Below are 14301 nucleotides of genomic sequence, written 5' to 3'. Positions count from 1 at the left end.
TACGTGATGAGCGCTTTATGGGGGCACACACGTGTATGTGATGGATACAACACGTGGACACAAACAGCCACTACCCAGCAGCAGACAGGGCGAACTACCCGTACACACAGCAACACGGATGAACCACAAGATAATTATGCTGAGAGCAAGAAGCCACGCCCCAAAGAGCCCACGCTTGTTCTTCGCTTGTGTGAAACTCTGGAAGAATCCAGACGAGTCTACAGTGATGGGAGTCAGACCCAGGGCGGCCTGGGGCGGGGGGGGAGGGGTTGTCGGCAAAGACCGTGGAGCTGGCAACGCACTGCGGCTTGACGGTGGCGACGCCTGGTCCTGAGATGCTGAGACTGGCCCAGGGTGACCCAAGGCAGAGCGGGGTGCAGGCTCGCAGAGCGGGGTGCAGGCTCGCACCCCGTGGATACTGCTCGGGCGCCCAGGGTGCCAGCCCTGTGCTCCGTGCCGGTGACGGGGTGGTAAACAGACCCACGGTGCCCACAGTCATGAAGCAAGACTGAAGATGAGGAAGCAGTGAGGGGAGGGGTGCTTCAGTGTGTGCTGTGCGAGAGGCTAACGGGGACAGCTTCTCCAAGGGGGTGGGAAGCCACTCTGAGGAGGTGATGTCAAGCCAGACGCACAGGATGGGAAGGAGCCAGCCAGGCTAAGGCCCTTTCCCGCCACAGAGCCCAGGACAGGACAGGCCTGCTGAGGGTCCAGAGAAGCTCTGGGCTCCAGAATGTGTCCAGAGACAGGTGGGCAGGGTGGGCAGGGTCCCCAGACCACAGCCCGTGTGTTGATGAGCTGGAGAAGCTGACCCAGGGTGACCAACCAACCCAACCTGCCCAGGACGGAGGGGAAGGACTTCCCATTTTAAAAACTGAAGCAGGCCTGGTCGCCGTGGGTGGGGTTCATGCAGGTTTCTTCCATTTTCAAAGGGCCACTAGGTGCAAAAGAAAGAAGACTAGATCCTGTGCCGCTGGGTGGGGGTGGCAGCAAGAACCAGGTTCCGCGGGGCCGTGCCCGTGGCCTGAGGAGGGCCAGCCCTCCTGCTGAGTTGGCCCCAAGCCCCCGCCACCCCAGACAGAGAGTCTGCCGGCCCCAGTCTGCCTCATGGCTGGAGAATGGGGCCATCAGGACTGAGGAAGGTCTGGGTCAGAGCAGCAAACGCGGCCCTGGCTCTGGGGGGCACCGTGCCGAGTACTGAGGTGGAACAGTGCCGGGCCCGCTCAGGGATCAGCAGGGCCAGCGGAGCTAAGTCACAGCAGGGAAGCGGGGGCGATGCCACCACCCCCCACCCCGGGGCAACGGGAAATGCCTGTGTGTGTCTGCTTCCTGTTCTGAAGAGTAAGACCAGTCACAAAGGTGTGACGCACCAGACACTCGGGGAACACCCACCTTTGCATGAGGCTGAGAACATTCTCTCCAGGAGACGCTGCCGTTGAAGCACCACAGCCACAGGCTAGTGTTCCTTCTTTTTTCTGAAGAACCGCGGCCAGCTCCTCCCGGGCGAGCAGCTGGCGGAAGCAGGAGGCGCACCTCGCGGCCGCCGCCAGCATCTTGACATCCTACCACGCGTCTGCCGGGCTCCCACTGCCCGGCTGCCCCGACGAGCGCGGCGGCCAGGATGGCTCCGGCCGCGGGAACGCGAGCCCACGGCAAGGCGTCGGCAGGGTGGGCCTCCTCCGAGGCCCTTCCCCTTGTCCTGCCGACGCCGTCTTTCCCCGGGTTCTCACCTGGCTGCCCCTCGTGCAGGTCTCTGTCCTGATCTCCCGTTCTGTAAGGACACTAGCGACGTGCCATCAGGGCCCACCCCCGTGACCTCATTTAACTGAATCACCTCTGTTAAGACCCCCACCTCCAGCCACGGCCACATCCTGAGACTCGGGGGCCCAGGGCTTCAACATACGAACTTGGGCGCAGACACAGTCCAGCCCGTTCCGTGTTGGCTCTGATCTTCCCTGTGGGGGCCTGGGAGCACCCCCTCCTCGCTGCCGCACAGTCACTGCAGAGCAGCGCTTTCATGCGGAAAAGCTCAAAGCAAACGGTGGCGGAAACCATCGGTCATCGCCCAGCCCCCGACCTGTGCCCTCCGGAGGCCCAGAACAGTCATGGGACTGGGTCCGGCTGAAAGCAACCCAAGCAGTGGGCGGCTGGCAGAGCCCCCGACTCCTCTGGTTCCTGCAGGGGAAGCAAAGGGCTCAGATAAGGTGCTGCAGAGGAGACCCCCAGGGGACTGCATCGGGGACCGCCCCTCCGCCCTGGTCCCACTGCCTGCGCCATCAGCAAGGGACACACCTGTGCCGTGCTGCCAGGAGAATTCCGGGCTTATTTTTTAAACCTCGGGTCGCCCAGGGGTCCTGCCTGCTACACGGACTTAAACGTTGCATTTCAAGTGGTTATTCCCAACCGTCTCTGAACGCAGACCCCAGGCGCTTTGCTGGCCTCACCCCAGGCCTGGACGTTTCTGAGAAGAGCGTCATGTTGGAGGATCACCGCGTGAACGGAAAACAAAGCCCCACCTGGGACTCTCTGGGGATTCAGTCTCAGCTCTGTTCTCGGCGACACAAATGCCTGAAGGCCCCTGATTAAGCCCACGTCTGCCCCTCAGAGGTCTCGTGCGGTGGAAGCCACACTGGCGCTGACCCATAAGTGGGGGGTGAAGCACTTGGCGGAGCAGGCGGCCTCGGCGAAGCCAGGGCACCACAGCCTGGACCATGGCCGGCCCTCCCGAGACAGCACAGCGGGCCGGGGGCGCGAGGCCGGGGCTGGCACGCTGTCTGTCTGTTCTCGTGCTTTCCATTAAACTAGAGGTTCGTTTTCACACTGTACGTCATCGGGAATGGGAGACGGGTGTGGTGATTCTGAAGGAAAATTCTGGATGTTCAGATAAAAAGAGGACTTAAATTGGGCAGAAACTGTTTGCTCCCTTTTGCTGAGCGCTTCCACGGTGGAGAGCCTGTCTCCTCACGCGCCTCCCACGCGGGAGCCCGCAGCCGCGCTGCGCGCGCCGTCCATCGCCAGCCGTCGCGCCCAGGCTGGGCTGAGGGAACCGAGCGCGGCTGAGATGCTGGAGGGGGCGTGCCTGGCGGCGGCACGGGGGCCAGGGCCCCTGCTCTTCGCCGCGGGCTGTGCCCGGGCCGGGCTGGACGCACCGTTCAAGGAACGGGTGAGACAGTCAGGCCTCGAGGTGGAGGCCGGGGACTCCCAGCCCCGCCTGCAGGTTCTCGCGGCCCTGCGGAGCTCGGGTGCACTTCCCAAAGATGCTCGATGACTTGTCATCGACTTATTTCTCAAGCAATAAAAAAAAAAACAGACAAGATCAACTTTCAGTAGTTGAATCATTCACCCCATCGTTCAATCTTGTGAGGAAATAACTACCTCATGCTCAATGTTAAAGCAATGTCCACTTTATAACACACTTATGTGCAGTATGGTGCTTCTCCCCTTCCGTGTAGCTTAAAGCGGGCCAACTCCCCTGGCAGTGCAACTTCAAGCTCCGGAGCACGTGTATTCCAGACACACAAGAAGGGGGGAGCACGCGTGTGACCACGGAAACGGAGACTGGAAGGAGACAGCCACAGCCAAAGAAAAGGACCAGAAGCCGAAGAGGCAGCGGACGGACCTCCCCCGGGGCCCTGGAGGGGGCGCAGCCCGCTGACACTGGTTTAGAACCTCCGGCCTCCAGGCTGTGGCAGAGTAAGATGCTGTTGGTTTAAACCTGCCCCATCATTTTATGGTAATCTGTGCGCCTCAGGGAACAAATGCACCGGGACAACCAAGAGAGGAGAAACAAAAACAGGCAACAGAAACAGACCCACAGATGATCCAGAGACTGGAGACATCAGAAAAGGCTTAACAAAGGTATATTTAAGAAGACAGAAAATTCCACCAGCAATTTGGAATCCATGAAAAATCAGATACAGGAATTTGAGAACTGAAAAAAAAAATGTCTTCGAAGGAACAACGATGGAACTGATGGTGGACGTCTTAACAGAAACACAGAAGCCAGACGTCAACGTAAGCGTTATCAAGTTCTGAGACAAAATAACTGCCAACCTGGAAGTCTGACGCAAGGGGAAATGACTTCAAAAACAAAGGCCAGTGGTCCCTTGAAAAGTTAAACACAGACCGACATATGACCTGGCCACCCTGCCCCTGGATTACACGTCCACACAAAACGTGTATGCAAACGTCCACTGCAGCCTTGTGCACAAAAGCCCAAAAGCAGGGGCAGCTCAGATCCCCACCAGCTGTTCACTGATACACAGAATGTGGTCTGTCCATAGACGGATATATTGTTAAGCCATAAAAAGTCCCAATTCATGCTACAAGGTGGATCAACCTCAAAAACATTATGCTCAGAAAAGAAGCCGAACACAAAAGAACATACATGGTATGACTCCATTTACAAAAAAACGTCCAGAAAAGTCAAGTGTGTAGAAACACGAGCAGACGAGCAGCTGCCTGGCGCTGGAGGAGGGACTGGGAGCGACTGAAACAGGCGTGAGGCTTCCTCTTAGGGTGACGGAGATGTTCTAAAATTAGGTCGCGGTGACTGCTGCGCAGTTCTGCAAATACACTACAATTCACGCTGTGTACTTAAAACGTGGACTTAATGGTATGTAAATAAAGCCCAGTGAAGCTGTTTGTTTAATGAAGGCCAAAAACTTTTGCAGACAAATACAAACTGACCAACACGCGCACACGCACACACACGCACACACGCACATGCACGCGCAAGTAAATCTGAGAAAGTTCTCAGCCGGAAGGAAAATCACCCCAACCTGGAGAAATAAAATCCCCGAGGCAGCTACATGCACAGGAAGGCCAGCGAGGTGAGCAAACTCAGACGAGTTCTGTCCAGATACAACAGTAACAGCGACGTCTTGCAGGGCTCAAGTACATGCGGGACTGACACACATCACAGCAATGGCACAAGATGCAAGAGGACCGACGGAGCCAAAGCCTCCCAGGCGCCCGCGTGGCCCTCAGCCACGGCGGAGTTTATAGATGAAGCATGCTGAAAGAAGAATAAAATACATGATGTCTAACAGGTTAGCAGAGAGAAGGAGGAATGAAACAACAGGGCACAAGAGGGAAAGGGGTCAAAAGCCAGACGGGCCCAACAGAAAATCCAGCGGTTGGGCAGTAAATTTAAACCCCAAAATACCAGTAATTATATTGTATGTAAAACTACTAAGTGTTCCAAGTAAAAGATAAACAACATTAGACTGTATTTTTTTTTCAAAGCCAGTAATTACCTGTGTGCTGCTCAGGACACACTTTGATTATTGTAAAGAGGCAAAAATCACGGGTGAAAAGGCTGGGAAACCCGTGCCTACAAAACCAGCCCAAGGGAAGCCGGGGGCTTCACAGCGGCAAGTCAGACAAGGCGGACGTTGAGGAGAGAAGGCGGACCAGAGATCGGGGGGCGGCCCACAACAGCAAAGCAGCCACTCCCACAGGGAAACACAGTCATTTTAAACGTAGCTGAGCCTCATGATGCAACTTCAAAGTGTGTAAGGTGACAAGTGACGGCCACTAAGGGAGGAACCGGCAAAACTGCCACCGTAACGGGGGGGGGGGGGCGGGTCGTCGTCCAGCTGCCTCGCTGGAACCGACGGGAAAGCGGGAGCTCAGCAAGAACACAGTCTGAGGACGCGCATTAAAACGCCACCTGCTTTACAGACACGCGGCCCTGTGCCCGTAACTGCAGGACACACAGGGACATGAGGAACATTCACCGAGGCGCGTCACCTCTGGGGGCGGAACACAGGCCTCGCGAGCTGCGGGGGCAGGGCCAGGATGAGGGCGAGTCCGGCGAGGCTTCCAAAACACAGGGAGACGCTCACCCCCAGCTTCACGCGCGTGTGGAGCCGCCGCGGGCGGCGGCGGCGGGGCCCGCCTGGAAGCCAGGTAAGCGAGCACACGCGCGGCACGGGGCAGGGCTCCCAGGCGGCAGCAGGAGGGAGCCTCTTGCCCCTGGCAGAGGGCGTCTGTAAGACGCCTGGCAGGGCCGCCACACTGTGTGCAGCATCTGAATGATTCCCCGGGATTAGGAATGAAACAAGGCCTGCCCCTCCTGCATCTAGTAAGCCTCGCGCCGGAGGTCCCGGCCAACGCAGCGCAGCAAGAAAAAGAAATTAAAGGCATTTGGCTGGAAGGAAAGAAATAAAATTTTCGTTGCTTGCAAACAACCTGATTTTATATGCAAAATATCTCAAAGAATCTACAGATAAATGGAGAGGAAGTAAATTCAGTGTGATCACCAGGTCCAAGGTCAACATACAAAGATTAACTCTATTTCTATGTGCTGTTGCTGCGGTCAACCCACAACAAGAACCAAGATGTGCATCCCGCCCCGCCCCACACAAAATCTGGTTCCGATGTCAGTACTTCTGATCACACACAAACCCCCATCTCAAGAGAGTATGAGCTTTACTAGTCACATCACAAGGCTTCCTGGGGAGTGTAGGGCTGGCCCCCAGGCTGGTCCAAAAATGGCTTTAAAGAGCTTGGAAAAGAGACTGGTCTGGGTTTACACAGTGGTTAGGGAGTGGGCAGGCTGAGGGCCCCCACATACAGGCTGGGGATCACACAGACAATGAACAATTAGAAAACAAAACAACCAAAAATGAAATGATACTCTTTACAATAACACAGAAAATCAAACACCTAAGAATAAATGCCACATGTGCAGCACCTCTCATGGAAAACTACCAAACACTGTGTTAAAAAGGTAATGACGAGTGTGGAGGAAAGGGGGCCCTTGTACACTGCTGGGAGGGGTAGGAACTGATGCAACCACTCAGGAAAACAGTACGGAGGTTCCTCAAGGAATTACAAATAGAGCTACCATATGATCCAGCAGTTCCGCTCCTGGGTGTTTACCCAAAGAAGACAAAAACACTAACTGGAAAAGATACACGTACCCCAAGTCCACTGCAGCATTATTGACAGCAGCCAAGATACGGAAACAACCTACGTGTCCAAACACAGATGGCTGGATAAAGAAGTTGCGGGATGGATGGATGAATGGATGGATGGGGTGGGGTTTGAGATAGATAGTAATGGAATACTACTCAGCCATAAAAAAGAATGAAATCTTGCCATTTGGAACAACATAAGTGGACCTAGAGGGTATAATGTTAAGTGAAATAAGTCAGACAAAGAAGGACACATACTGTAGAATTTCACTTAAATGTGGACTCCAAAGAACAAAACAAATGAACAAACATGACTAAACAGAAACAGTCACAGTGACAGAAAACAAACAGGTGGTGGCCAGAGGGGGCGGGAGGCGGGGGAGGAGAGAAACAGGTGAGGGACATGGAAAGGTACCAGCCTCCAGCTACAAAACAAATGAGTCAGGGTTATGAAATGTGCAGAGTGGGGAACACAGTCCGCCAGCGATGTGGTATCTCTGCATGGTGACATATCGTAACTAGATTTGCTGCAGTGGTCATTTTGACATGTACAGAAACATCAAATCACTATACTGAGTAACAGAATTAACACGGGGCTGTAGGTCAATCATGTTTCAGAAACAAACTCACAGAAAAACAGATGAGACTTGTGGTTACCAGAGGTGGGGGTGGAAGAAGGCAGTCAAAAGACACAAACTTCCAGTTATAAGATAAATACAATACGATACATGTACTTAGCACTGCTCTATGTTGTCTGTGAAAGTTGTTAAGAGAGAATATCCTAAGAGTTCTCATCACAAGGGAAAAAATTCTGCCTTTAATTGTGTGTCCGTATGAGACAACAGATGTTCACTAGACTTACTGTGATCGTCACTTCGTGACATAAGTCAGTTCGTCGTGCTGCACACCTTAAACTGATACAGTGCTGTCTGTCAATTACACCTCAATAGAACTACAGGGAAACATGAAATTTTTAAACGTAACAACGAATCTGAGTAAATGGAGACTCATACCGTGTTCATGAATTGAAGACACAATATTGTAAGAATGGCAATTATCTCCAAATTAATATATGGATTCAATATTAAGGTTGAAATTCCAACAAGTTGTTACTGGTGGAAGTCAATAAGCCAGTGTTAAAGTGTCTGTGAAAGTGAAAAGGGTCAGGAATAGGGAGACACTCTCACAGGAGAACAAAGCAGAGGACCCGCAGGGGCCCGGGGCAGCATTTACCACAGACCCACAGCAACTAAAGAGCTGTGGTGCTGGTGCGGGGAGGACACAGACCAGTGAGACAGACCCAGGCCCCCGGCACAGCATAAAGGTGACACTGCAGGGGGTGGGGGGTGACTTTTCAAGAAAAAGGACTGAGTCACTCAGATATTAATACAGGGAAAAAAAAACAAATCTTCACCCCTACCTCACACCGCTCAGAAAGATCAACTCCTTGGACAATGTGAATTCTGCATATGAAAGACAAGATAACAAAAGTTCCCAGAAGGTAACTTAGGAGAAAATGTGCATGAATTTGGGGTAGGCAAAGATTTCTTAAGTTGAACACCCAAACACAGACCCTCAAAAAGCAAACCACAGACTGAGGGCAAATACATCTGGTAAAAGACTCCTATCCAGAATAGAACAAAAGACACCCAACAGAACTCTAATTCAAAAAGATACACACACCCCAATGTTCACAGCAGCACTATTTACAACGGCCAAGACCTGGAAGCAACCTAAACGTCCATCGACAGAGGACTGGATAAAGAAGCTGTGGGATATTTATACAATGAACACGACTCAGCCATAAAAAAAAGAATAAAATAATGCCACTTGCAGCAACATGGATGGACCAGGAGATCGTCATTCTAAGTGAAATAAGCCAGAAAGAGAAAAAAATACCATATACTAGCACTCATATGTGGAATCGTAAAAAAAAAAAAAAAAAAAGACACAAATGAACTTATCTACAAGACAAACAGAGTCACAAAAAACAAACATGGTTACCAACAGGGAAAGGGGGTGGGAAGAGATAAACTGGTTTGTGAGATAAATTGAGATGTGCAGATATTAACTGCCATATATAAAAATAGATAAACAACACATTTCTACATGGAACTATATTCAGTATCTTGCAGTAACCTATAATAAAAAAGAACATGAAAAGGAATCTATGTCCGTACATGTGTGACTGAAACATGATGCTGTGCACCAGAAATTAACACAACACTGTAAACTGACTAGACTTCAATTTTTAAAAAAGAGTATAAAGAATGTGAATAATCGGAAATTAAAAAGACACCCAATAATCCAGAAATAGGTAAAAGATTTGAACGGGCACCTCACAAAATTACCCTATGAGCATCTGGAGGAAAGAACGCCCTGAAATGTCATTACTCATCAGGGAAATGCAATCAAAGCCACGAGGCCGCCCCCCGACACCTTCCCGAATGGCTAAGGTTGCAGACTGACAACACCCAGCGCGGTAAGACTGTGAAGCACCTAGAACTCTCATACACTCCTGGTGAGAATCTAAATCGTGCAGCTTTGGAAAACCGAGCAGGGGTGTTTACTGAAGCTGATCCTACCTGTAACTTACGACCCAGCGGAGCTGCTCCACGGCGTGGACACTCAGTGGGGTGGTGAACACATTCACCAAAAGACACAGGCAACAGGGTTCAAGGGCGTGCCACGAGCGGCAGCCCAAGGCAGGCGCGGTCCACGTGTCCGCTGGCCCTGGACGGACAAAGACAGTGGCAACTCTAGGATGGGGGCTACCACAGCAAGAGGGGCCCCAAATCACGAGTCACGGGGGAACCTCACTGACGTGCCCCTGAGCGGAAGGCGCCAGGCACAAAGGAGGCCACGCGTGCGACTCCACATACGTGAAGTTCAGAAAGAGGCAATGAAAGAAATGATCCCGTGCTGGCATACAGGGAAGTCATCTGGCTTATCCACGAGTTCACTTGACTTTGGTGCTGACTAAAACAGCCTGCTTGTGGCCCATCAAACATACACTGTCCACCTGCTTTAATCATTAAAGAAACGGCACAGTGACCAGAAAAAAAGAATGTCCGTGTTAAAAATAAAAATAAAACGGCCCTCTCCCCGGGACGCCAGTGCTGGCCCCCCTCTGATGACGAGCCCCCCTCCCCAGGTGCCGGGGCCACGCTGCACACGCTGCACATGCCGGGCTGCTCTCGGTTTCGGAAACTTGAAGGAATGTACCCCTGACGTGTTTAACGCTCTGCTCTGACCAGACATAAAACTGTGCTGGAAACCCTGCTGCTCCGGGGCAGGTTCTCAGAGTCGCCTGGGAAGCGGGCTTCCGGCTGGAGTCCTCAGTTTGGCTCAAATGAAACTCTTTTCTATTGTCATTATTGGTCGTTTATTGATCACTTCCATCGACTCGGCAAAACCCATGTGTGCTGCCGGAGGTCGAGGCAGCGGCTGCTTCGGGGAGGAACGTGAAGAAGTGACAGGCGCGCATGGCACTCGGCGTACCCCCCACACCCCACGCTGGGGCCACGGGAATCAGATTTGTCGCCATCGGTGTCACTACACAGAGAGGGCGGCACCCCCGGTGCAGAGGAGCCCGTGCCGTGTGCGTGCACCTCTGGGTGGCGCATCAGAGAGATACGTGCTCATGGCCACGCGGGCCACGTCCAGCCTTTTCAGCCGTGCCTTCGGCTCTGCACTGAGACCAGCAGAGGCTGCCTGCCCCCTCCCTGCGCATAAACCAACGTGTGGGGCCTCTGCGGGGCGCACGACCCTGCTGGTCCTGCAGAGGCAGTCCTGAAACAGCGCTGTGGAAGGAGCTGTCCCTCCTGCCCTGAATGTCCAGTCACAACAGAACACAGGGTTAGAAGCACTCCTGGTCCCCGGGGCACCAACTCAGCCCTGCCCCGCAGCGGCCTCGAAGAGCCGCCCGGCCGGCCAGACCGGCCTTGCACCGGGGAGGCAGCCCGCGGCGGCGGGCCAGCCTGCTTGCTTTCTGCGGTTTGGAGCGTTTTCACCTCTTCTCAGCCTTGAGCGATAAAACTCTTCCACTTAAACCTGAAAAGCATTTTGCAGTTGTTCTGAGGAAAGAAGAGGGGAAAAAAAAAAAAACGCACAACTGCATTTCCCCAGAAGCCCCTGGGCTTTTTTTGGAAGAGAGGCAAAGTCTTGGAGGGCTCCACGCCCCCACGTGTGACATAACAGATAACGCCCTGGGGCGGGGAGATGGATCTCAGGGTGCTGCCGGCCCACGCAGACCTTCAGAAGGAAATGGTTATGATTTGCATAATGGGATTTCTGTGGAAATCACAATTAATCTTAAATTTCACATTAGTGAATGTATGGGAACCTTTCTGCTTCACCACTTTTTCATCCGAAACCACCAGGCTGCCTGAAGAGCTCTGCAGGCCACCGGGGACCACACATCCTCTGGTCTGAGGCCAGGGGAGAAGGGGACGGCCGGCGGTGCCGGGGAGGGGCAGGGGCAGAGGGGAGAGGACGGGCTTTCAGGACCGCGTGGTTCTGATATGCAGGGCCCAGGGTGGCAGAACGGGGCCCAGGCTGGGAGGGGCAGCCAGCCAGGTGTGGGGCTGCAGCCGACGGACCCTGGTGTGAACAAGAGCCAGAAACTACCTCTCACGTGGTGTTTCACGCCCCACAGTGAAATTCAAGGGACCGGGCAGCTGACACCTTCCTCAGAAGCGCCCGTTATTTTCTCCAGGTGACCTTACAGGTTCCTGGGGCTCCAGCTTGATTCTGAATGGCTCCTGGGGGCTGGACATCCCTACCCCCTCCCCACCCACCCACCACGCAGGAGCCCCAGGGCACAGCCTTGAAACCTGGTCTCCAAATCCACAATCTTGGAATCCACAGCCCCTGGGGTTCCCGGAGCCTCGTGCCCCAACCACACAGCCCAGCTCTGGCCAGAAGGCGGCCAAGCTTCTGGAAGGCTCCAAGTGGTGGAATGCAGGCAGGGCCACGTGCTGCCAGGGCAGGGAGGCCCCTGGCTCTGGGAGGGGGCAGCACACACAAAGCCCCCATTCTCTTCTCCCGCTGCGTGCCCTCCAGGGAACAGGAGAGCCGCATCCAGATTTTCCGTGAAGGTTTCCTGTCCTGCACCAGCCACTCCTCCTGGTAAAGCCTCTTTGTCTCCGACTTCCTGGCTGCTCTCAGCCTCCATCAGTGCCTTAAACCTCACGGCTTGGGGGCCGCAGGGGCAGCAGGGCTCAAACCCCACCCCAGTCTACTGCCCACCTGCAGACCCTGAGGGCCCTGCCTGCCCCCTCGCTCTCTGGGCCCAGGACAGGTGGGGCAAGGGCATGACCCTCCTCCTGGCTCCGCTGTGGCGGAGGAAAGGGCCTGACCCTCACCCAACCAGCCCCTGGTCTCCAGGCAGAACTGACCTGCCAGAGGAGGGAGGTTGGTGGGTCACAGGGCCCACTCCCACTCATGCTCTGCCCGACTGGTGCACAGGGTGGCAGCCAGGTCGGCGTCCCTCCGCGTGTCTGCACACAGTCAGCCCGCACGAGGCCGCACGGCGCCCCAGCCAGGTCGAAGCCACTTTCAACAGCAAAATTGCCAATGGAAAGCACGAAAATGTGGAAAACCTGGCACTAAATAGCCCACAGGGAGGACCCTTGTCCCCAGTGGAGCTGAGGCTCAGCCAGGACACGTGACAAGCGACAATGGTTTCCCAGCTCCACACGTGTCTGGAGTGACACAGAAGTGCCACAGGCTTGACTGGGGGCCCAAATAACCGCTCGCCTGGAGGCAGCTGTGCAAATACAGACTCTGCGAGGAACGAGGGTCAGCTCTGCCAACATCCCGCCTGGCGTGCTGCGAAGTGTGTGACAGGCGACTTCCACCTCAAAACAACGGGAAACAACGAACAATGAAGTCTGTCTGGGAGGAACGAGACTTCCCAGGTGGCAAGAATGCTCTTGCTGGTGGCACACAGACCCTCCCGGTGACCCGAGACCCACCACAGCAGAGGGCCTCGCGTGGGCCCCGGGAGCCCAGGCGCCCGGCCCGGCCACTCCGGGAAGCCCCGTCTGTGTCGAGGGGGAGACCCGGCGCCGCGGGGCGGGGTGGGGGCGGTCAGGAGACACGTCATGCTACTCCCGCCCTCGGCGCTGCCCCCCCAGGACCCGGCCCCCAGGGAGAGCGTTAAAGACGGTCACCCGGGGACTATGCTGACACTCGCCTGCTCCCTGCCTCGGCTGGCCCTATTAGAGAGAGTATGTTTTATTAATACTGGATATTAAAGTTTAATACTGTGATTACAGGGGAAAAATGGGACTTCACCTTCGAGGAGTATTAGAGAGTTCCAAAGTGAGCCTGCGAGTGAGAGGGACGTTTGTCACGCCGGGCAGAGCAGCTGCCCCATTCATCACGCCCCCGGCCAGCCTCCTGGGCCGGTCGGCCGGCCTCAGGCCCTAACTGCCCCGCGGAGTTCCTGCAGGGTCAGCTTCAGCCCAGCGCTGGGGGCCACCGGGGGGATGCGGCGACGAGGCCGGTGCACCAGGGCCCCCGAAGCCCTCCTCACCTCTCTCCCGTGGAGCCGCCCGTGGGTCCCGGGGCCCTTCTCACCGCCTTCACGGGTGTGCGGCCCAGAGGGCGGGAGGCCCGCGCCCCACCCCGCGGAAGCCTGGGCCCAGCAGGGCGGGGCGGGTGGAAGGGCAGGGCACTGGCCGCCCCGCCCCCTCCCCGGGGAACTAGGGGCACAGAGCCCCCAGGCCAGGCCAGGCCAGGCGCAGAGCTGCAGCCCACACTTCAGCTCGGGCAGCCGGACGCCGCCCAAGCGCCCACCAGCCAGCGACTGCAGCGTCTCCCGCCGCCTCCACACCCGACACCGAGGGCGGCTCCCCGTTCTCTGCAGGGCGGTCCCGCCGCCTGTGACACCCCGCGCCCCGCGCCCCATGTACTCACACAAGGTGCCCGTCCGGGCTGCGGTGGGGTCCGTGAAATCAACCAGCGCTCCTGGGAAGACGCTGTTGGTGCCGGAAAGCCCTGGTGACCCGGCCCGGGACAGGGCCGTCCCCGTGGCTCCCACACTCACCAGCTCAGGAAGCCAGGCGAGCCCCGACGGGGCGCAGTGGACTGTGCAGCCCCAACCCGTGCAGGCATCACTAATCGATCACCATGCGCAGGCGTCACTAATCGTTCGCGCGGCAGGCATCACTAATCGTTCGCGCGAGCAGGCATCACTAATCGATCACCACGTGTCTCGCTGCTGAGAACCCAGCCGGAACCCTCCCGATCAGGGGCCGATGTCAGTGTGGAGTGTGGTGTGTTCAGACCCGGTGTTCGAGGTGAAACCTGGCCGATGCCCCAACTCCCGTGTGGGAGACAGAACCGTGGGCAGGGGCAGCCCCGAGTTCTTCGG

General features: G+C 55.7%; 1 long non-coding RNA gene across 1 annotated transcript in view; it reads right to left on the bottom strand.

Annotated features, from left to right (window-relative positions):
* LOC116668221 overlaps positions 1-14019 on the bottom strand; it is an 84860-nt gene extending 70841 nt beyond the window's left edge. Inside the window, exon 1 of the long non-coding RNA XR_004325284.1 lies at positions 13845-14019. This is a non-coding gene — a long non-coding RNA (uncharacterized LOC116668221). The remainder of the gene's footprint in view (positions 1-13844) is intronic.
* Between the last annotated feature and the right edge of the window lie 282 nt (positions 14020-14301).

The sequence above is a fragment of the Camelus ferus genome, chromosome 13 (assembly GCF_009834535.1).
Source record: "Camelus ferus isolate YT-003-E chromosome 13, BCGSAC_Cfer_1.0, whole genome shotgun sequence".
NCBI classification, from domain to species: domain Eukaryota; kingdom Metazoa; phylum Chordata; class Mammalia; order Artiodactyla; family Camelidae; genus Camelus; species Camelus ferus.
This window is presented reverse-complemented; position numbering and strand designations above follow the sequence as displayed.